This window comes from Podarcis pityusensis, assembly GCF_964106645.2.
Source record: "Podarcis pityusensis genome assembly, chromosome: 3".
Lineage (NCBI taxonomy): Eukaryota > Metazoa > Chordata > Lepidosauria > Squamata > Lacertidae > Podarcis > Podarcis pityusensis.
Genome location: NC_138026.1, coordinates 37,878,240 through 37,901,493, shown reverse-complemented (window position 1 = coordinate 37,901,493; position 23,254 = coordinate 37,878,240). Strand labels below are relative to the sequence as shown.

The 23,254-nt window shown below is 42.5% G+C and overlaps 1 protein-coding gene across 4 annotated transcripts in view; it reads right to left on the bottom strand.

Annotated features, from left to right (window-relative positions):
- Nucleotides 1-23,254, bottom strand: part of KCNQ5 (potassium voltage-gated channel subfamily Q member 5) — a 272,747-nt gene that overhangs the window by 96,803 nt on the left and 152,690 nt on the right. Inside the window, exon 1 of one of the 4 annotated variants that reach the window (XM_080997991.1) lies at nt 4,294-4,346. The exons of the other annotated variants lie outside the window; for them this stretch is intronic. The gene's annotated coding sequence lies outside the window, so the exon portion shown is untranslated. Of the gene's footprint in view, nt 1-4,293; nt 4,347-23,254 lie in introns of those variants that run through there. 4 annotated transcript variants of the gene reach the window in all.

Sequence of the window (23,254 nt, the reverse complement as noted above, 5' to 3'; positions counted from 1 at the left end):
GCATAATCTCAAATAGAAATTGTATTGAAATAGTGTAGTAAGGGGGGAAAGACAAAAAAATTGTGTTAAATTTGATCACCAAATGTTTTATAATGTCATGTCAAGAAGTAAGATCCACTAGCGTATGAAATTGCTTAAGCTAGTGGCCTCTGTCATGATCACTGCATTGAATACACAGAGGCAGTTCTGTTTGTTTATTGAATCCTGCATGTAATTCATCCTCCTATAAATTTTTAAAAGGAAAAGGAAATATTTATGTCAAGGTTATCTTGGCTAATTTCTCTCTAGAGATAAGCTGTTCTTGTTTCAGTGCCCCTTGAATGTACTCTGGCTATCTTTAATGCAAAGATACGGACTTTTAGATAAATGGACAACTGTAAATGTGTATGATAAACCAAGATAAATGCTCTCATCGGTGGTTTAAAAGCATTTATCAAGAGCAAAACTACTGTGTCACTTTGAATGTGATTATATAGCAGTGCAGTGTTAATTTTAGCTGCTTTTAAAGGAACAGAAACAACAACTTCTGTATTTTAAAATTAAAACTGCTGAAGACTGTAGAAGAAAGCAGCCAAGTAAACACTTTTATTTGAAAAATATATTTATGGGTATGTGACTGCAGCTTAACAGATTATCCCCAGGAACATCTTTGAGGTTCTGATTTCAATAAGAATATAATGCACAGTGGGAATACCTGTGTTACATTGATGTTTAATACCCACAGGGGTCACATGATGTGCAAGGATCACACACGAGTGCTACATACAACTTTAATGCCAGTGCAGATGTCTGGGAAAACAGATTCTGATACATCCATGCATCATGTATTTTACCAATGTTTTTAATAGGAACTACCCTGGGGGACGCGGGTGGCACTGTGGGTTAAACCACAGAGCCTAGGACTTGCCGATCAGAAGGTCAGCGGTTCGAATCCCTGCGACGGGATGAGCTCCCGTTGCTCGGTCCCTGCTCCTGCCAACCTAGCAGTTCAAAAGCATGTCAAAGTGCAACTAGATAAATAGATACCGCTCTGGTGGGAAGGTAATATGCCAGGTCATAGTTGATACAGAAGTTCTATACTTAGATCAGCAGGGGTTCTCTGGGTATACCGTGATTGCTCCACATCAGAGTACATGACCTAGAACTCCATGTAGAAGTATATGTTTTGGTCTGTCTCTCTCACACTCAATGTAGGAGCAGATGCTTCCGGTCATGCAAGTCACTTCATAGATCATCGGCATTCCTCATTTCCCTGTTAAATCACAAAGGCTAGCCTCCCTTACTGGACATTTGCTTAACTGCAAGAGGGCAGAGTTTCAACGAGTCTCTAACAGTTATCTGATCTGGAAAGACTGAGCATACTTGGAGTCTGGAACTGCCCCACAGGGGTAGGTTCCACACCTGATCTAGGTGAATTCATCAGAACGCCAAAAAAAATGCAAGGATGAAAGCAGTGGACGGAGGCAGAGAAGGGGAAGGTGGCCAAAAAGCTAGTGTGATGCAAATACTCCTGGTGCTCCACCTGGTTTGTTTCCACTGTGCTGTCCACTCCTTGCACCTTCTGGTAAGCAACAGTGCCCCAACTGTTGGGAAGCTAGAGTGGCAACTTCGCAAAATCCGGCGAGTCACTTCTGCTCAAAATGCTGGTAAGATCGTAAGGGAGGTGTTGCTTGAGAGGCCCAGACTATTTGAGAAGGTCAAAATTGCCACCCTGGACTTCAGAATATACTGGTAACAGAATGTTTCCAGATAGCTGTCATGCATTCTGGTCCACTCACACCTGCCACTAGATGGGTGGCTGCATTCTACACGAGTTGAAGTTTCCAAGCAGTGTTCAAGGTAGCCCAAATTAAAGTGAATAACAGTTGTTTAAACCGAGAGTCACTGGAGTGAGCATCAGTGATAGTAACTAGGTTCCTAGCTGCCGCTAATACATATTTCCTTTACATTTTTTTTTTTTTTGCACTGAATTCCACCTTCCATCACAACTGCCATAAGCAGCAAGAATACAGATGTAGCAAAGCCCTGCAAGGGGGGGGTAGCATTAGGGTTACACGCTTAGCATGTATGACCACTTTTTATTATGTTTATCATATGTACTTAAAAAAAAACATTTTACTTCTCTTCCACCTTGAGAGCTGTGTGGTATATGGCAACTCGTAAATAAAAATATTGGCAGATTTAAAACAATTGATTCCAAATAAACAAACAACAATAGCTTACTTAAAACCAGCAGCTTAACATTGAAATCGGAAATATTTCATAGAATCGTAGAATTGTAGAGTTGGAAGGAAACCCAAGGGTCATTTACTCCAAAACAAGGGTGGACAAACAACAAGAATGCCTGTTTCAGAGTTCAGCTATAGCCAAAGTTATGTGAATGAGCCATTTGCTACAAACTTTCCCAAACTCATTTGTCAAAGAAAGGAAAAAAAACAACCATGAAAATCTCAGCAGGATTCCAGCCAGATATTTCTGAAACATTACAGCAGCAAGGAACTTTTATTCTAAAGTTGTTGAGCATTTTCCCAAAGTAGAGACTAGGAGCTCTGCTGCATACTGAGGCAGCTGTAAAACTCTCTCCCACAAGGCTAGTGTCCCAGGGCACAGCAGCAGCAGCAGCAGCTTCCAGAGTTTTCAATTTCTATGCTAGTGACTTTTTCTTTTTTTAAAAAAACCCCATAAACTCTACATCCTTTGAAACAAAAACATTTTATCAGTGGGAAAATGTGAATAAATCTCCTCCCCGATGATAAATCAGTAAAATAGATTTGGAAACTTCTAGATTGCAAAGTGCTCACATAGCTTATCTAACTGCCAAACATTTTCTCCACAGAGCCTTTCAAAAATATTCGAACATGCGAAAGGGTTTCAACGTAATATGTTTACACATTCTCTCACCATTGGAGAAAGCACTTCCCCATAGTATCTGAGGTTATCAACATTAATCAGTGACACTTGCTTGACACATGATTGACCCATTTTAATGTAATTTTAAATATGCTAGCTTTATAGTGTCACTCCCATAAAAAGATTTCCCCAAGATTTGATGCAAAAAGAGAGAGCACAAGGCATTATCTTAACATGCACACAGGGTGCGAGCAATGCTTTCTCAGAAACATTTTAAAACATACATTGCATGTCTGGTGCTGTTCAGGTTTTCATAAACTGATTTTCTCCTCTCTTGGTGTAATAAAATAAACTCTTACGCTCCAAAATAGTGGAATTATGTACCCAAAGGAAAAAAAGATCTTATCTCCTCTTACGAATAGTACAATGGAATCTGAGGGTCATAAAAACATAATTTAAATACTTTGCTTGGTGTAGTGGTTCAGCCCTACTTGTGTAACTGCAGCAGCCACTACTGGGTTTGTGGGAGAGGGAACTGTAAACAGTGGTTATATAGACCTGCAACTCAGAGTAACAGTTCACAGCTACCCCACAGCCTATGACAGCTTATGCTATAATAAACTTTTTCGTCTTTAAGGTGCTACATGACTCTTTGTAGTTGTTTTCTGCTTCAGATTAACAAGGCTATGGCTCTGAATCTTTTCAGAAACCCTTTGGCTCATGAGGAGAAACTCTGTTTTGCTCCTGTCCCCTGCCAAAACATTCTCCTTACCTAAGCATTTGGGAATTTTACCCTCCCACCACCTCACAGGTTCTACAGGGAATTTCTTAACGTTATGATTCTAGGGTTGATTCCAGATGACATATTCACTGATTTGTTTGCTTGGAGGTTAGATGACGCTGGTTGTTTATTGAACATGCACTGCAATATTTCCGTGGGGAGGTTATATTAGTTTTAATTGCATAATCTGAATTTGCCATTATGTGGCTGAATCCTGCCTGAAAACAGCTACAGTCTGGAAGCACCCTAGAAGCAAAACACAAGGACACTATAAAGTTACCTTCTTAAGAAAAAGGGTCTTCCTAAACGTATGAATTTCCATTAAAAATTACAGGAGAGTAGCTGAATATTTGAAATGTCACCATGTATAAAGAGAAGGGAAATGGACTCTAAAATGTTGGTGATATGCCTTGATTGAACTAAACCTTACCCAAGACATAGTCACTTTATTTTATAAAAAGCTATATGCAAGACTGACTTATGATTCTGCAGCTAGTAGATTCTTCCATCTTGAGTCTACTTATTTTTGAACCAATTCAGGCAATAATATAATTAAAATGTTGGGCAATACACTCACTTTCTAATAATAAAAGCTATTGGAGATAATTTAAATGCTTCTATAAATGTCAGCCTTGTTATATCATTAATTTTATATAACTTACCATATCTTTGGGTTTCCCCCCAATTAGGTGATTAGAATGCTTACATATTTTGTTTGCTGCAATGAAGAATAAAAGTAAAATTGACTAGGTACAGCCAAAAAAAAAAAATCTGTAGGAAAAATTGCTTCAGCAATTAAAACACAGAAGCCAGCAGTAAAACTGCCAGAGAAGTAATGTAATCTTAATGCTGAAAGAGTGAAAAACCATCAAGGAAAACAAGCAGAAATTAAAAGCTGAAAGAAATTAAAATGCAACTGGTAGCTGATCCTCCTCTTCTTTTTACTTCGTTTTACTGCAGCAACCCAGTCAGATGGGCGGTGTACAAATTATTATTATTATGATTATTATTATGATTATTATTATTATTATTACATAGCAGGTTGTCATGTATCTAAGTATCCAACCTCTGCTGAAAAACCTTGATGGAAGAAGAGCTTACCACTTCTTGTGGGAGTCTGTTCCACTGCTGAACAGCTCTTACTGTCAAAAAGTTCTTCCTGATGTTTAGTTAGAATCTCTTTTCTTGTATCTTGAATCCATTGGTTTAGGTCCTAGGTGCATCAAGTACCACTTCTAATGACCTGTGGCCCTCAGACATCTCTTCAGATCTTTGTATAATTAGTGTGAAGGTCTGAAAATAGTTTTCAAGCACATTCAACTGAAAGTTTGTAGAAACACTTCCCACGATTCAAACCCTGAGAACCCAGGGTTCCAGCTTGCAGGAAGGGTTCTAAATATGTTCAATGGAACACATTTAAAATCCTCTTTAGACCTTCACACCAATTGCATGAAGGTGTGAAGAGCAGCCTAGGGACATTGACAGCAGAGATTGTAGGTGTATGAGTTCCACCCCATTTAACCTCCTGCATGTTCAGGACGCGGGTGGCGCTGTGGGTAAAACCTCAGCGCCTAGGACTTGCCGATCGCATGGTCGGCGGTTCAAATCCCCGCGGCGGGGTGCGCTCCCGTCGTTCGGTCCCAGCGCCTGCCAACCTAGCAGTTTGAAAGCACCCCCGGGCGCAAGTAGATAAATAGGGACCGCTTACCAGCGGGAAGGTAAACTGCGTTCCGTGTGCTGCGCTGGCTCGCCAGATACAGCTTGTCACGCTGGCCACGTGACACGGAAGTGTCTGCGGACAGTGCTGGCTCCCGGCCTATAGAGTGAGATGAGCGCACAACCCTAGAGTCTGGCAAGACTGGCCCGTATGGGCAGGGGTACCTTTACCTTTACCTTTATGTTCAGGAAACACAGTTATTATATCAACAGTAGCAGCAGTGCTCTTAATTCTTTGGTGTTCACAATTCCCCAAAAGGTTGGACTGTGTCGAACAACTGACAGGGATTATTATTATTATTATTATTATTATTATTATTATTTAAAGATTTAGGTACCTTTATGAGTTAAGAAACTTTGATCGGGCTAGTAATACTGATATGCACCACCCAATCAGACGATAATGAAGAGAAGGCAGCTGAGCTGTGATCAAAGAAGTGATCAAAGAAACAGCATGACAATACTACAAAATATCACATACTAGGACTTTTCTTTTGGGATCATTTGACTTCAGTTTATCTGAGAGACAGAGCTATTTGTACAGTGTAAGATGAAGGGATAGACTTAACCACATCAAATAGGGATTACATAACTATGAGCTCTGTATCAACCTAATGTACTAAAGCTTTGTGGCTAGATATAAATGATATATATAGTATTCTCACATTCCATTCCTTTGAACAGATGTTCTTTGGCAAATTATAGTTGCGTAGCCAGATGTTTCCCAACCCCCTCCCCAAATCCATGAAGTACCCCTCCACAAACCTTCTGACTTTTCCTTTCAGAAAATCCAGTTCACTTTGCAGCTTCCTTTGTTTACCGCATGCACAAAACTAGGCATTGGGTAGTAGTCAAGTTAGGTATGCTAATTTCAATGAGTCTACTCTGAGTAAAACAAGTTACACTACAGATACATTTAGCAGCCTCACAGGAGGTTGAGGAGAGGCTGAATGGAGACCCAGGTTCTATCGCTGTCATCTCCAGTTAAATTAAAAGGATCTTGTAACAAGGGAAAGACCCAGATGTAGGAGATCTACTGCCAGTCAGAGTAGATAATATTAAACTAGACAGCCAATTGGTCTGATCTACTCTAAGGCAGCTTCTTACGCTCCTGTGCAAGCAAAGTAGGCCACATGAAGTTCCCAAAACCAACCATCGGACGCTTTACCCAAAAACTACATGTAACTTGCACACAGTTGCATTGGGAATGTGATTTGGAGTGAAGCCACTAATTAAACCCTTTTCACAATTGGTATGGAAAATAAGATGACTAATTAAGGAGCAGTTCATCACTATTATCCCAGTCAGTCTGAACAGAAAGCAAACAAAGTTTCTAATTAAAGGTACAATAGACCTGAAAAGCCTCAAAAACATTTTGCTGGCCCACAATGCATTTTTAAGTGAAAAGTTTCACTGCAACCAGGTTGGAAAATAGATAGTAGGACAACTTAAAAACCAAACATTAGGATGCAGTGAGTTGGCAACAAGCCTTCTAAAATCTCTGTCCCAATTGGTATCTGTCCTGGATTTGAATTGATTTTACATATGTGCTCTAGCTTTAAGCTGTTCCCATATTTAAAACTGTTTTATATACAAATGTTTTTAACTGTTTTTTATATTTGCAACTATTTATATGTCACTATGTTGTAAATTGCTTCAGATGCCTCATGGGAAGTGATTCATAAATGAAATAAATAATAGTCTGGATTCCCTGTAAAAAGTGAGTAAATGAGGAATGGAAATTGTGAGCTAAATGGTTTGTGTGAGACCAAGCTTTTATTCTGTGTTATCTTATAGGCTGAATTTGAGGGTTTTCCAGTACTACCTTTCAGTGACAATATAATAGGAACTACAGTGATAATCTAACTATGTGTATGACAATGCCACCCTCCACATACTTCCTGTGATGCCAAATCCTGGATTTCTGCCATGCTGCAGTTTGAAAAAATGTGCCGCTTGGTATATATCTCTCCACATAAACTGCAACTCCATCCCTGAGAGTGAACCAAAGTTGGCAGAAGATCATGTTCTGCACTTAAGCAAAATGTATTCTTTACTATCCATTTTCCATTGTTCCAGCCAAGAATTTTAGGAAGCCCTCTTTTCCCCTCCAGTTCCCTTGCTCCTTACACACAACTTTAATTCTTTCCTTCCTTTCTGTTTTACTCGAGAAGATCATATCTCATCTTACTCCTGTGATGGCTGCTCCCCAAATGCTGTTTTCCCTTATCCCCCTATCAATTTTCCTCCAATAGTTACTCTTAAGCCCCATAATCTTTTAATTTATGTCTTCTCTACTGGTTAGGCTGATTTACAGTTAAATGCTCTTTACTGTTTGCTGCAATCCTTGAGTTTCATAGTCAACTTGTATTATAACTTACATCAAAAAAGCGATAAAAGACACAAATTGCTTCCTTATATCTAGTTTGTTTTGATCAGATTCCCCAGCACCAACACACACACACACACACACACACACACACACACACACACACTAACTGTGACACATGAAGTATATTCTTGGGTTAGGTTTTCTTCAAACTTTTTTCCACTGGGCTGTAAGACATATGGCTCCAATGAACACCAACAGATTTAATTTAAAGTACATGGTAGATACATGAACACAGAGAATTTTAACCATGCCTGTCCTTAACATATATCATAGACTCTTGTCTATGAAAGCTCATGCCATAGCAAGGTCTTTAAGGTGCCGTAAGATTCTTTGTTATTGTTGCTGCTGCAACAACAGGCTAACTTTGCCACCCTTCTGGAAAGTCTAACTTATCTAAATAAAAGGTAAGAATGTTTTGTCCTGTCAGCTGGAGGATTAGGATGAACAAAAATGACAAAATGTCTTTTCCCACCCACAATCAGGGCTTTGGTTTGGATCCTAAGTTAATTTAAGGAATTTCTGCTCTTCCCCTCTGCAGTCATTTTTTCCTCCCTGAAAATTCTATTTGAAGAATGTGGAGCCATCCTGAAAAGAGAAGGCACCAGGTTTGAGGAGGCCCTGGGAAAATTGGCTTTGTGCAGCTTCAAAAAAAATACCACCCTGGTGAGGGGTCAGGGAAATTTAGATTATGGCAGTGTCTGCAGCCACTTTGCTTGCCACTTTTGTCACTCTTATATCTTGTCCCCTTGTCTCCACCTTCAACTGCTCCTCTCCCAAAAAACCCCACTTACCAGACCACGTGGAGATAGTCACTCCCAGCACTCAGGAGAGAAGTATTGAATAAAACAACTAAAGCAGCTGACACCACCTTTCAGTAAATGGGAATGCCTCTGATCCCCAGCAAGGGGCCTACAGGTAGTGTAGCAATGCTGCTGGTGGTTGCAGGTGCTTCAGCCAGTGCTTCTCTTCAGCAACACAAGGCAATTCTTTCAAAGTGTGTGACATCATCAACTCCACTGCTCTTCAAGCAAACCCCTGGCAATTTGCCGCATCATGGTGGATGCTGATGCCATGCCTGCTCTTGAATGTGAGCTGGGGTGCAGGGGGCTGCTCCGCTTAATTTTGGGCAGTCTTCCCCTCCCTGAGTAGATCCCTGTATGCCATCCCATGGAGGGGTGCATTTGGATGCTAGGGTGGAGAAAAGGGAATTAGACACATTCACTTGCATGAACTCCCTTGAGTTTTTTTGTAATGTCACAGTATTTGAGGTCCCACTAGGTCAGGCATAGGCAAACTCGGCCCTCCAGATGTTTTGGGACTACAATTCCCATCATCCCTAGCTAATAGGACCAGTGGTCAGGGATGATGGGAATTGTACTATCAAAACATCTGGAGGGCTGAGTTTGCCTATGCCTGCACTAGGTAAATAACTTTAATAATGATTAAGCATATTTTAAATGAATGGTCATTTAAGGTTAATCTGGCTGCGAAATCTAGCAGATAATTGACAAACATGGGCTGTTATTATTCTTTTGCTTTCAGTAACTTTATACAACTCTGTGAGCTTCTTCTGAGGATCTGAGATTTATATCATTTTTATGAAGAAGTTGGCTCTGTGTTCCTGACTGGTCAACTGAATTTCTAATACAGATAAAGGCTCACATCAGTGTCCAAATTGATGACAGTCTGAAAACTGTAAGGCAATGCTGCAAGTAAAATCATGGCATAAAATTGCTGAGTCAGTGCCAGCGTTCCACCGGCTTCAAAATTGCTATAAAAATGAAACTCTTGAGGCCAAAAACTGTCATGATGTGTTGCTTTAAATAGATCAAAATGGAAGCTGTTAAGAATACCAATCCAAAAATAATACTATAGCAGGCTCATGGAGACCTTGGTACTAAGAACCACTATTTATTTAATTATCTATGCATACTACCCACCCTGTAAACAGCTTGAAAAGAAACAAAGGCAATATCCAATTTAACAAGCACACAAATGAAAAAAAGACAGATTTGTAACAGTTGGGCTTTATGTTGTCAAGAATAAAATAAAAATTGGGATCAGTCATTGATATTTATCCCAGTATCCTAGGTGTAGCCTGATACCTTAAACAGCTAGCAGAGATCAATTCAGTCTGCAGTTTCCATATTCAATTCATTGATTAGGGATCAATGAATCTGTCACTTTCCAATCTTAAGTTCAGATCTCCACATTTCATATCAGTTTTCTACTTGTTTTTTTCCATAACAAACCACCAGCGTTTTATTGCATTTCTCATAATAAATACATGCTTGCCTGCAATATTGCCTATTATCTACATATTTGCAAAGCAATCTTCCCTAATATAATGCATATTTATATGATGTTTTACCCTAGTATATGCATTTTTGTACACTGGAGAGTTGCACTGCAAAATTCAAAGAAGTGTGAATTTCAAAGAATGGTTGTATTTTGGTTTGTGCATTATTTTGGAAACTGCAAATTAGGTAGAATTGCCTTTAAATGTGAACGTAATTTATCCTGCATCCCTGTTGGCATTGCTTCCAAACAACCTCTTTATTGAGCATTCATCCTCAATGATATAGAGTGATAGACGGTTTCAGAAGAGTTGTGCTTAAGGAAGCAGAGAGGCTTCAGCAAGCAGGGAGCTGGAACTCCGCCTTGCGGAGAGGTGCGCGAAGTCTGGGCGTGCTGGGCTCAGCGCGCCCAGCCTTCGTCATGCAGGCAACTCTCCGCAAGCAGCGGGAGCCCAACGGAGGGCTCCCGCTGCTTGCGGAGAGGTGCGCAAAGTCTGGGCGTGCTGGCCTCAGTGCGCCCAGCCTTCGGCATGCAGGCAACTCTCCACAAGCAGCGGGAGCCCGGTGCGGGCTCCCACGGCTTGCGGAGATCTGCGCGAAGCCTGGCGAGCGAGAGGGGTCGGTGCGCACCGATGCCTCTCGCTCTCCAGGATTCAGCAAAAGCCTGCATTCGCCCCATAGGACGCACACACATTTCCTCTTCATTTTTGGAGGGGAAAAAGTGCGTCCTATGGGGCGAAAAATACGGTAATACTGTGCAAAGCTTATTAAAAATATTGAAACTGTGAATGGTTATTCATTGCCTTTGAAATCTATAGTAATACTTCTGGGTAGTATGAAATATTCGAACAATGCATTTTAGTAGGGAATTTATGAATAGCTGCAAGAATGTTACTAGCTGCAAAACGACATATACCCATTATTCCTACAACAAAACATTGTATATTACAATGAAGTCTAAATTAACATAAATGATAGGATTGAGGGAAGGGAAACAGAACAAAGAACACTTTGAAAAATCTTGTTCCCCTTTTACAACATTTATGAAATAAAATATTCAACTGACACCCTCTCTGGATTCCTCTCTGGCTGCCCCCCTCTCCCCAGGAAGGAAGAGGGGAAGTGGGAGACCTGCTTCCCCATCTGGAGCAGCCAGAAAGGGGGGTATCTGTTTCCTCCATCCCGTTTCCCAGTCTAACTTCCCAATGTCATCATCCTGTTCCCCCACATCTGTCTCAGCCTGCCATGCCATCCCTGAGACTGTTGGCACCTTGGGACTCATGGCAATAAGGTACTTTGTTTATTTTATACATTTAATCAATTTAAAAGTAAGTAAGATATAACAAGGGATGGCAGGTGGCACTGTGGGTTAAACCACAGAGCCTAGGACTTGCTGATCAGAAGGTCGGTGGTTTGAATCCCCGTGACGGGGTGAGCTCCCGTTGCTCAGTCCCAGCTCCTGCCAACCTAGCAGTTCGAAAGCATGTCAAAGTGCAAGTTGATAAATAGGTACTGCTCCGGCGGTAAGGTAAATGGCGTTTCCGTGCGCTGCTCTGGTTCATCAGAAGCAGCTTAGTCATGTTGGCCACATGACTCGGAAGCTGTACGCCGGCTCCATCAGCCAATAAAGCGAGATGAGCGCTGCAACCCCAGAGTCGGCCACGACTGGACCTAATGGTCAGGGATCCCTTTACCTTTAAGATATAACATCTGAAGTTTTAAAATTTAAGTCTGCAGCAACATCTTACAATTATATATTTTCATGTGATCTTTAAAGTAATCACATATTTATTAATCTTTATTGTTTTGATATTTCATTTAAGCTCTGACTAGATCTAGACACATGAAAGAAGTGATTCAGTTAAACACGCTGTAAAGTTCATACAGGGAAATCCCATTGGTGAAGAACGGGACTACACAGCTCCATCTGGTGTCACAGCGTTATAACGCATATAAAGCGCTTTAACTTAAAGAATGTAGCTGAGTCTTAGGTCTCAGTTATGGGTCTTTCACACCAACACTATAGTAACCACGCTACTACAGAAAGAGGAGTAATTAAGGAATTGTTTATTTTTAAGGTATATGGTGGCAGCAGGAGTTTACTGGGAGGGTAAACTTAAAGATATATAAACTCCCTCCCCACCCAGCAGTTCATCCGCACTGTACAGTCAAGGCACAATTTTAATGAGGTTCATAGAATCATAGAATCTACTTTTAAGAGTGATGGCAGATATATGAATGGCTACTGGATTGTGGGTAAATGTTTTCCACAATTACTAAAGCACAGCATCTATTCCTGTATTTTTCACCGGCAGAGTTAGGAGGTGTGATTTAGATTAGGGAAATGACTCCCTTGCCCAGTACCAATGAGGTGATCAAAACTGTTCCAACCTGTGCCTATTTTAAAGTAAATAAAATAAAATTGATTTCCTGCATCATGTCTGGTTTCAATACTCTAAAGGAGGAGGAATCGCTATTATAGTTTAAGTCTCAGGATGTACGCTCGTTAGGCCATTCACTTACATGCTCAGTGATACAAAAATAGCTTTAATTAGTAGAGGTATAATTGTTCAAGCCAATCCCCTCTGTTGGAACGGTTAAGTCTTATCATTACTAAGGAGGATGACCTGAATTTTTCAGGTTCATTTAAAATGTAATATGTTAACAATGCTACTCCTATTATGGACATTGGAAAGGTAATTAAACACTAAAATGGCTACTAACGCGATTAAGCAGAAAATGCAGTTAGGCTATTACTAAACCTATTAGAGCTGCTACACACACAGCCATGCTCAATAATAAATCACATCTGATTTTGGGAGGGAGAAGTCCTGTGTAAGCAGCTGGCTTCTCACAGAAAAGCAATATATATATAGTTATAGAGACCATCTCAGTAATGACTGCTGCAAAGGACCAAGTAAATGGATGAAAGTCCCAGTCCACCAAGGTTGTGGTGACCAATTATAAGCACACAGTTATACATAAAAGCACAGCATTAGAAATAAAGCGGTAAAAAGCAGCAGATAAAAAAACAACACAACACAAAAGAAGCCAAAAAGAGAGAACACTCAGTGGGACACAGCCATTTTCATTGCCCATGAGGAAGGCCAAGCACACCTTTCTAGGCAAACACTTCAAAAGTCTGAGCATCAGAATTGTGAGACTTCCGGAGGTGGCGCCAACGGCAATGGCGGAATCCCTCTAATCCAGAGGGAGACCGCTCCACAGAAATCGGGTCTAAAACCGCTTCGGCGCAGCGGGGACCCTTCAAACCACAGGCGGGTGAAGCCTGTGACCCTGGGACTCGGCGGGCACTGTTTGCGCCCCCCCAATCTGCAAAGGAGCCCGGCAACGGGCTCCGGAACAGAGCGGGGAAGTGGCGCTGTGCTGCGAGTCGTCTGCTTCTTTTGTGGAGTGAAGCCGCGTAGCTGTTGCCGGAGAGCGCTGCCTTTTTTCCTGGACAATTCGGACTTTAAAACAAATATCCGTGAGTACCCAGAATTTGAACAAATTGGGACATTAAATGAAGACTAGTGAAAAGGACAGAATTGGACTATAAAAAAAGAAAAGAAAGAAAACCGATTGAATTTGGTACGGAGCGGTAAGGGCTAAACAGGAAGTCACCCTTCCGTTCTTTTGTAAATATAACAAAGCAAAGACAACTTATACTAGAGCTTAGAAAATTGCTTTTAAAAGAGTGGATTCCAACATTTCAAATTGGGAATTTTTTTTTTTTGGATTATTTGAAGCAGTAAAAGGAAGTTATTTTCGTCCTGATCCTGGAGCGGGGTAGTCAGGACTGACGTGAACTAATCAAGATATCTGTGTGTGACAGATAGTTAAAAGAAGAGAATTTTCGTGACTCTACTGTTCCCTTTCGCATTTTAAAGGAATATATATGGATAAAGTATTTTAAGTAACATGGAAATGTATCAGAAACAAATATAAGTCTTCTCCCTAGGGGGAGCCTTAGAAACTGTAACTAATGCCAAGGACTTGACAGCTGTTACAAAGAATCGTGGGAGAGTGCAACAATGTTTTCAGAAGTTGTGGTTTGTCTGCTCAATAAAACAAATATTCTACTGGAAGAACTACATGATAAGGTGAACCAGATGGCCAAGTCGACTGGAAATCTCAGACTGGCAGTGGAAGGCGTTGATCAAACTGTGGGAATATATGTGGAGTCTATCCAGGACTCAAACCAGGAGTGTGTTTTGACAGAACAGGGGTTTGTGGCATTAAATCAGGAGTGTGGCTTGACAGAACAGTCTCAACAGGAGCTTGATCCTTCGGATTTGATAATGGAACTTGGAAAAAATCAGATATGGGAAGGGAAAGTTTGGTGTGGTTTGGAAATGGGGGGCTGGATTGACCCCCCCTATGTTGGGATATCTGGACTTTTTAAATACAGTAACAGGCTGCGACATGTTTGGAATTGTGGGGGCCCACAACTTCGGAGGGCCCTTGAAGTATGTTCTTAAATACTACATGGAATGCAGCGATGAACAGGGAAAAGGATCTGATCTGATGAGAAGGGTTAAAAACACTATTAAGTTGGAGCTACTACGAGCAAGTGACTACAGCCACAAATATGAAGAAAAGCTGCGGAAGGGCCATGGAAGTGACCTGAGGGCCTCGGACATAAGGTCACCGGGTTAGATTGAGGAATAAGGACTGACAAATCCCGAAACCAGGAGGAAGGGACTTTGGATTAAGATTGGACTTGTTTATATGCTTTTTTCTCTTTCTTCATTTTTTTTTTTTTAACTAATAGAATGTTTTATAAAGTTGATGAATGATAGAATGATAGAAAAATGAATGATAGAAAAATGTTGGAAGAAATTACCTGGCTTTAGTAAAGATGTATAAAGAATTATGAAAGAACATTATGAATATAAGAAGCTGGTAAAGTTAAGATCTAAATTTTAAATTTTAAGGTTTATTTTATAATAGAAAGATGGAAAGGATTTGCTGGGATAATTAATAACCAGAATACAAAGGAAGGGAGGAGGAGGAGGTCTAATGTTTTTTCTTCTTTACTATTATTTTTCTTCTGTATTTTTCACTTTCTTATATTTTTATTTTTTACTTTTGTATTTTTTTCTTATTGTGTGTAAGTTTTTGTATTTCCTATTTTTTGTTTTTGTGCAATTTTTGTATTTTTTTTTTTTGAAATCTCAATAAATATTATTAAAAAAAAACAAAAACAGAATTGTGAGCACCGACTGTACCCCAGGTGATATGGAAGCCTCACAAGGACTGCTTGCTGCCTGCTGCCCAGGAGGACTCCCCTGAGTGAGTGCTCGAGGGCCCTGCTCTTGCCACTTACCATCTGGCCTGGGGCAGGGCCTGAAGCCTCACAAAGACTGCTTGCTGCCTGCTGCCCAGGAAGACTCCCCTGTGTGAGTGCCTGAGGGTCCTGCTTCTGCCACTTACCACCTGGCCCAGGGCGGGGCCTGAAGCCTCACAAGGACTGCTTGCTGCCTGCTGCCCGGGAGGACTCCCCTGAGTGAGTGCCTGAGGGCCCTGCTCCTTCCTGCCACTTACCATCTGGCCTGGGGCGGGGCCTGAAGCCTCACAAGGACTGCTTCCTGCTTGCTGCCTGCTGCGCGGGAGGACTCCCCTGAGTGAGTGCCTGAGGGCCCTGCTCTTGCCACTTACCACCTGGCCCAGGGCAGGGCCTGACAGGCCTCACTAGGACAGTTGCTGTTACTGTCGGAGGGGCACAGAGTGTTTTTTAACTTTTTAAAATTTTCTTTTGGATTTTTTGTATGTGGGGGGTGGGGGTGGGATGGATGTTTGGTTGGGCTCAGGGAATTTTTTTGATTTTGATGTTTTTGTAATTTTTACAGTTTTTTGTTTGTATTGTTTTCTTGGTTTTGTTTGTTTGTCTGTTTGTTTAAGGTGTTATTTTGTTCTTAAGGGGAGGGGTCAGGGCCGCCGGGGAGTGGGCATGTTCTACAGGGGGGGATGCACTGGGACAACCGATCTCAGTGATCACGGGTAGGAGGAGGAGTTACGCTAAGACTAGACCATGTCATTACAGAGGGGGCAGGTTTAGTCGTTGTCTGAGGACTATTCCTGCCTCCGGGTCTGGTCCTGACCGGATGGATACTAGAATCAGCAAGGGATACCCACATGACCTGAAGGTGCTGCTGTGCAATGCCAGGTCAATGATTCATAAGACCACTGCCATCGATGACTTGATCATGGACTTGACCTGGCATGTGTAACAGAGACTTGGTTGGATGAAGCAGATGGGCCTGTCCTTGCCACTGCTTGTCCACCAGGTTTCTCTTACGCACAGCAACCCAGGTCATGTGGGCGGGGAGGGGGGGTTGCAGTGATTTTTAGGAAGTCATTAGTTTGCACCAGGCGTCCTATTGGGAAGACCCAGTTTTCCGAGTGCATGTTCTGGAAGTTGGGCAATAGGGGCAGTACAGGATTCCTTCTGGTGTACCGACCTCCCCGCTGCACCAAGGATTCCCTGCCCGAGCTGCTTCAGGTCGTGGCGGATGTTCTCCTGGAGACACCTAGCTTGGTCGTCCTAGGGGATTTTAACATCCATGCCGACACGACCTTACAAGGGGCCGCTCGGGACTTCGTGGAAAGCATGGCCTCTATGGGGCTGTCCCTGAATAAGTCTGGCCCAACCCATAGCCGCGGACATGCCTTGGACCTGGTGTTTACCTCTGTAGATGTTGGTGATCTGACACTAAGTAAAAGCGAAACGAAAGAAGTGCCATGGTCAGATCACTTCCTGGTGCAACTGGACTTCTCTGCGACCCATCCCCTCTGCAGGGAGGTGGGACCAATTTGGAATGGTCCGCCCCCACCACTTAATGGATCCAAATGGTTTCCAGAGAGTGGTAGGGGATGCTTTATCCCATGTTGATGGCCTTTCAGCTGATTCCCTGGTGGCCCGCTGGAATGTGGAGTTAACCAGGGCTATTGACTGTTTGGCTCTGAAGCGCCCTCTCTGACTGCATGGAGCCCGGACAGCCCTGTGGTTTTCCACGGATCTGAGAGCAATGAAACAATCATTGAGACGGCTAGAGCGCTGGTGGCGGATAACTCATTCTGAATCTGACCGGACACAGGTTAGAGCTCAACGTCGAGCCTACCAAGTGGCGATAGCAACGGCGAAGAATTTCTTCACCGCCTCTATTGCATCTGCAGAAAACAGCAGCAGGAGACTTTTTCAGGTGGTTCACAATTTAGCGGAACCACCTGCAACATCGGGGCCCAGTACGGGCCACATGTTCTCCTGCAATGATTTTGCAAAGTTTTTTGCAGATAAAATCGCTTAGATTCGGGAAGTAGACTCCACCGTGGGAGCAGGGCCGGGGCGGGAGAGTGCTAGAGTTTTGTCTAGTCAAGTTGAGTGGGATCAATTCCAATCTGTTACCTCCAGAGGATGTGGACAGGCTGCTTGGACGAGTGAAACCAACCACCTGTCTCCTGGATCCTTGCCCATCCTGGCTTATAAAAGCTAGCCGGGAAGGACTGGGCGATGGGCTTCATGGGGTGGTGAATGCTTCCCTCCGTGAGGGAGCCTTCCCAGATCCGCTGAAAGAGGCGGTTATTAAACCGCTTCTTAAAAAACCATCTTTAGATGCGGCCACGATGGCCAACTATCGCCCAGTCTCAAATCTTCCATTCTTGGGCAAGGTGATTGAGCGAGCGGTTGCTGAACAACTCCAGGCACACCTGGAAGAAGCGGACCATTTGGATCCCTTCCAGTCGGGATTCAGGCCTCATCATGGGACTGAAACTGCCTTGGTCGCACTGGTTGATGATCTCCGGCGGGCTAGGGACAAAGGTGAGAGTTGTTTCCTAGTTCTGCTGGATCTCTCAGCGGCGTTTGATACCATCGACCATAACATCCTTCTGGACCGTCTTGAGGGGCTGGGAGCTGGGGGCACTGTCATACAGTGGTTCCGCTCCTTCCTCCTGGGCCGTGTTCAGAAAGTGGTGGTGGGGGATGAGTGTTCAGACCCCTGGGCTCTCACTTGTGGGGTGCCTCAGGGTTCTGTTCTCTCCCCCATGCTTTTCAACATTTACATGCAGCCGCTGGGAGAGATCATCAGGAGGTTTGGGCTGGGTGTTCATCAGTATGCGGATGATACCCAGCTCTACCTCTCTTTTAAATCAGAACCAGTGAAGGCGGTGAAGGTCCTGTGTGAGTGTCTGGAGGCGGTTGGAGGATGGATGGCGGCTAACAGATTGAGGTTGAATCCTGACAAGACAGAAGTACTGTTTTTGGGGGACAGGAGGCGGGCAGGTGTGGAGGATTCCCTGGTCCTGAATGGGGTAACTGTGCCCCTGAAGGACCAGGTGTGCAGCCTGGGAGTCATTTTGGACTCACAGCTGTCCATGGAGGCACAGGTCAAATCTGTGTCCAGGGCAGCTGTTTACCAGCTCCATCTGGTACGTAGGCCAGCTTGGACTACTGCAATGCACTCTACGTGGGGCTACCTTTGAAGGTGATTTGGAAACTACAACTAATCCAGAATGCGGCAGCTAGACTGGTGACTGGGGGCAGCCGCCGAGACCATATAACACTGGTCTTGAAAGACCTACATTGGCTCCCAGTACGTTTCCGAGCACAATTCAAAGTGTTGGTGCTGACCTTTAAAGCCCTAAACGGCCTCGGTCCAGTATACCTGAAGGAGCGTCTCCACCCCCATCGTTATGCCCGGACGCTGAGGTCCAGCGCCGAGGGCCTTCTGGCGGTTCCCTCATTGCGAGAAGCAAAGCTACAGGGAACCAGGCAGAGGGCCTTCTTGGTAGTGGCGCCCACCCTGTGGAATGCCCTTCCAGCAGATGTCAAAGCGATAAACAACTACCTGACATTCAGAAGACATCTTAAGGCAGCCCTGTTCAGGGAAGTTTTTAACATGTGATATTTTACTGTATTTTTGGTTTCTATGGAAGCCGCTCAGAGTGGCTGGGGAGGCCCAGCCAGATAGGCGGGGTATAAATAATAAATTATTATTATTATTATTATTATTATGGAAGAGGGCCTCTGGAACAGAGCTGAGTTATTGGGCAAGTCCATAGATCATAGAATTGCAGAGTTGGAAGCAACTTTGAGGATTATCTAGTCCAGCTTCCATATGGAGCCATCAGGGATTGAACCTGCAACCTCGGTGTTCTTAGCACTACACTCTAACCAACTGAACCACATGGGACAAGGTGATTCCAAAGGTACTCTGGCCCCAGGCTGTTCAGGGCCTTATAATTCTAAGCAGGCATCTTGAAGTGAGCCCAGAATATTTTTTTTGCAGTGGAGTTGGTAAAATACTGGAGTATTGTGTCCCATTCTCCCACTTCCCTGCCGGAACATTATGGACCTATTAAAGTTTCCAGACTGTCTTCAAGAGGAAACCCACAAAGCTGGACATCTCTAGTAAGGAAAATAGTATATTAATTTTGATGTTGCAAAGTAATGGGGAGGAATTCAACATCATACAAAGGCATTTGTTCCATCAAAGCAAGCATTTTGGCTTGCCAGATGGAAGAGTCTCCCTGCTGTGTGTTCCAGGGGGTCTTCCCTGCACAGCCAAATGTGGAGGGCATGGGGAAAGAAAGGGGGGAAAGCCCAGTTGCACAAGCAGAAGTCCTTGCACAGCGCTTCAGCTGATGGGACTCATAGGTTGAATCCCACCCATGGTGCGCTTTTTAAAAATGGCAATGAGAATGACAGAGAATACATTTCTTGTCAAAAGCAGCAGCTACTATAGTTTAAAAACATAATTTCAGAGATTCAAAACAATGTGCTTATTTAGTTTTTAAAACTGCATTTTTAAAAAACAACCCAATGATCTTTTTGTTACATTTCCCCTGTTGAAACTACACACACACACAATTTCCACTATAATTTTGTGTCTTAATTAAGCTATATTTCTTACTGAAATGCCCCAATCAAAACTTAAATCCATAATCAACCTTTATTTTATGTGTGAAGACCTAATGTACAATTTTCAAACTGCTTCTTATAAAATTATCCTTACGTCTTCAGAAAGGTAACTCTTGAGCAAATGTCTTGAGATTCTATTGCAGGTAACAGGAGAACTGCACTCTTTGCCCACTGAACCTAACAGGTGCAATTTGTTTTTGAGTATAGTGGAAATGACCCCAAATCATTTTCAGCACCTAGTAGCATTACAAACCACAGCATCTCCCTTAGCTTTTCATATACCATATGTGCTGGGAACTTGTTGCAGCAAACCTCACTCTTTGAGAACATGTGCAGCTGGATTCATATAATACATAATTTGGGCTCCATATTCCAACCCCAACATGTGCAAGCCTCAGGAATATGAGTTTCCCAGACTGTATGCTTAAATTAAAACTATGTTCACATTTGCACCTTGAAACGCAGTGAGGTCATTCCCCCCCACTGCATTTCCAAGCCACAGAAAAGCCACAATCATATCACACCACAATGGAACCGTGCCTTCCATTTCTGAATCAGATGGAAGCTGGTTTGAGGAAAAGCACCTCTAAGAGGAGTATTTCTCTAAAAGCTACAAGTACACAGATGGATTGTTGCTAATGTCATGTGAAGTAAAAGGTAAAGGGACCCCTGACCATTAGGTCCAGTAGTGGCCGACTCTGGGGTTGCGGCGCTCATCTCGCTTTATTGGCCAAGGGAGCCAGCGTACAGCTTCCGGGTCATGTGGCCAGCATGACTAAGCCGCTTCTGGCGAACCAGAGCAGCACACAGAAACGCCGTTTACCTTCCCGCCGGAGTGGTACCTATTTATCTACTTGCACTTTGACGTGCTTTTGAACTGCTAGGATGGCAGGAGCAGGGACCGAGCAATGGGAGCCCACCCTGTCGCGGGGATTCGAACCGCTGACCTGATCGGCAAGTCCTAGGCTCTGTGGCTTAACCCACAGCGCCACCCGTGTCCCAATGTCATGTGAACCTGGCTTTAAAAAAGCCTGTGGTGGGAGCACGCTGGCACTGTAGTAAACAGCAATGTGAATGCTAGCACCAGAGGCCTCAGGTGGGAAGGGCCATAGCTTAGTCATAGTTGTAAAACATCATTTCAACCTATAAGATCTCAGGCTCAGTGTTTGGTATTTCCAGTTAAAGGATTTCAGACAGAAGGGTGGTGTGAAAAGTCTTCTTTCTGGCATTGCTAGTCAAGGTAGATAGTGCTAGGGCTAGATGCTCCAAATAGTAAGGCAGATTCAAGTGTGCTCATTCGGATAGTATTCTGCACTTGTGGTATGGCGGAAGTAATCATATCACCTGAAAGAGCCACATAGCTGCAGCTTGTATTGTATGACTGCTGTAAATTAGGGCCTTGGTATTTGGCAGCATCCATAGCCTGAATCTTTCCAAATAATTGAAACAGTTAAGGAGTCAAGGCCAGCCCACATTTGACAGTGCTGTGTCTCTTGGTCACTCCCCAGTATAATCAAGAGATGGGGTGAAAGAGATGTTTGTGCAAAGTTATTAAAACATTTTGAATTAGGAGAAAATACTATTTGGTAGGTTCTGTAAACAGAATAAATCTCATAAATTACAGAGTTATGCAAAAGCAGTTTCACAGTAAGTAGCATTATAGGTTCTAAAATTAAATGCAAATACAACATATTTTGGGCTGGGGAGAGAATGCAAAGTTAGAGGAGTTATTCTTCTTTTTTTAAAAAATAAATGGAGCAGAACATGTTTAGAGCCTGCTTTAATGATCTCCTGATTTTTCTAAGACAGCTAAGTCTTGGCCTCTGTGGTGTGCCAGCTAATTTCATTACTGGAAATGGTAATTACTACATGCTGTTAGTATGAGTGCAGGAAGATTAAATGTCTTTTCTTCAGTTATCTATAAATATAAGGTGTTTATTTCCCCCTATAAATAATTATCATTACGCTAGTCCAATAATGCCTATTGTTGCAATATCTAAATCTGCTTTGAGAGCCCATTTGGCTAAAGGTATGAATGCCTTATTTAAGGAATAAATGTCTTAAATAAATGAAAATAAATAGTTTATTTGAAACTGAAATCTGACACACAAGGCAGACTCGATAAACACTGTTTGTTTTGTGTTTTGTTTGTTTATAATTCCGCTGGCTTTGTTCCCACTCTCTACTTACAACACTGAATAGTGTTTTACTCTACAGACATATCATTTATTATCTGATGTACTTAGAAATTCCTCCTATATGTTCTTTCCCCTACAGTCCTTTAGACCCACTGAAGATTATCAGTTAAATCCTCAGTTGTAAGATGATCTTATCTTGCACATCCTGACAGAGGACTACAAAGACTGATTCTATCAGCCCCCTCTCTTTAAAAATACCAGACCGTGAAGAGCTTAGATGGTTTCCCTACCCCCACCCCAATATAAGGTAAAAGAATTTTTTTGAAGGTTGCATTGGAATCAGCAGCAGAAAAAACATTTTGAATTTAAGTTGTATAGAGCATAATTTGTATGCAATACAATTCATGCCCAAATCAAATTACCAACAGAAAAGGGCTAATAATTCTATATGCAACCTATATCCATTCATGGATAGTTTGTCACTGATTTCAATATATTTGGCAACTTGTAATTCATTCTATTACATAACCGTAATATTCCGTACTTGTTTGCTTCCTTCTTAAATCTGACGACTAACTGTGACTAAAGGGCTGGTGATTATTACTGGAATATGAACTGAATTAAGGACAGCATACAAATGTTTTAAATAAAATACACATGTACCAAGTGACACAGAAGGTATATCCAATCCCTCCTTCCTGTGCAACTGAAAGAACGCTGCCTAAGGACTCAGCTACACAGCTAAAAATAAAACATTTTAAATGTGTTGTAAAGTGCAATATACAGTGGCACGTCTGGTTATGAACTTAATTCGTTCCGGAGGTCCGTTCTTAAGCTGAAACCATTCTTATCCTGAGGCGCACTTTCACTAATGGGGCCTCCTGTTCGCATCCTGGGGCAAAGTTCACAACCAGGAGCAGCTACTTCCGGGTTAGTGCAGCTTGTAACCAGAAGCGTTCATAACCAGAGGTACCACTGTACAAATATGACACTAGACGGCTATGCAAAATTCAATGTATTTTTCAAAATGCTTTTTTTTCACAGCGTTTTTTTATATGTGTGTAGATTCCACCTAACTACATCAGGGATGGAAAAACATTGGCCCTCCAGATATTGTTGTACTACTACTATTTATTTATTAAATTTGTATACCACACT